General features: G+C 44.6%; 1 pseudogene; it reads right to left on the bottom strand.

Moving 5' to 3' along the window:
• Positions 1-942, bottom strand: LOC109674741 (olfactory receptor 52A1-like; annotated as a pseudogene).

Consider the following 942-nt stretch of genomic DNA (forward strand, 5'->3'; position numbering starts at 1 on the left):
TTATGTAGAACACATTTTTGCCACATTCAAGCAGATCTGCTTGGTCTTCAACCATAAACAAGTGGATTGAGAAATGGCGGGACCAGCAAGAACATGCTGGAGAAGAGGATATGGATGTAAGGGGGAATGTGAGAACCAAAGTTATGTGTGAAGAAGGAGAAGAAGGCAAGGACATAGAACTGGAGGAAAACACAACTGTGAGCGATGCAGGTATTAAATGCCTTAAATCTGGCCTCTTTCTGGGGCAAATGAAAAACTGTGATAAATATCTGTACGTAAGACACTGTGATGAATGTGAGGTCAAATACTGAAATAGCGAAGGCCAAAAACAACCCATAGATTTTATTGGCCCTGACATTTCCTACAATTAGTTACACAATGGCCATTGCTCACAGTAGGAATGAGAGATGGCTGTTGTGTGATATAACAGAAACTGGTGCTGAAACTTTATCAGTACTATGCCTGGGGATACGAGAATAGCAGCTCTGGCCACTAGGAAAGCTCCCATTTGTGTGATCAGCTGGTTGGTGAAGATGGTCCCATGTCTCAGTGGGTAGCAGATGGCCACTAACGGTCCAGGGCCATGGCCAGCAGGATGCCTGACTCTACACATTGAAAGGTGTGGATAAGCCACATTTGAAGCAAGCAGGAATCAAAGTAGATTTCTGGAATACGAAACCAGAAGACTCCAAGCATCTTGGGCATAATGCTGCTAGCAAGTGCAATGTCTGTGGCTCCTAGCATCCCTACAAAAATGTACATAGGCTCATGGAAGCTGTGCTCTCCTTTGATAATAAAGAGAAGGAAAGAATTTCCAATCATGCCTATGAGATACATGGCACAGAATGGGATCCCAATCCAGCACTGCACAGACTCTAGGCCTGGGATACCAATTAGTGTCAGCACAGAAGGCATGAAGACCGTCATGTTGGAGGGGTACAT

The sequence above is a fragment of the Castor canadensis genome, chromosome 1 (genome assembly GCF_047511655.1).
Source record: "Castor canadensis chromosome 1, mCasCan1.hap1v2, whole genome shotgun sequence".
NCBI lineage: Eukaryota > Metazoa > Chordata > Mammalia > Rodentia > Castoridae > Castor > Castor canadensis.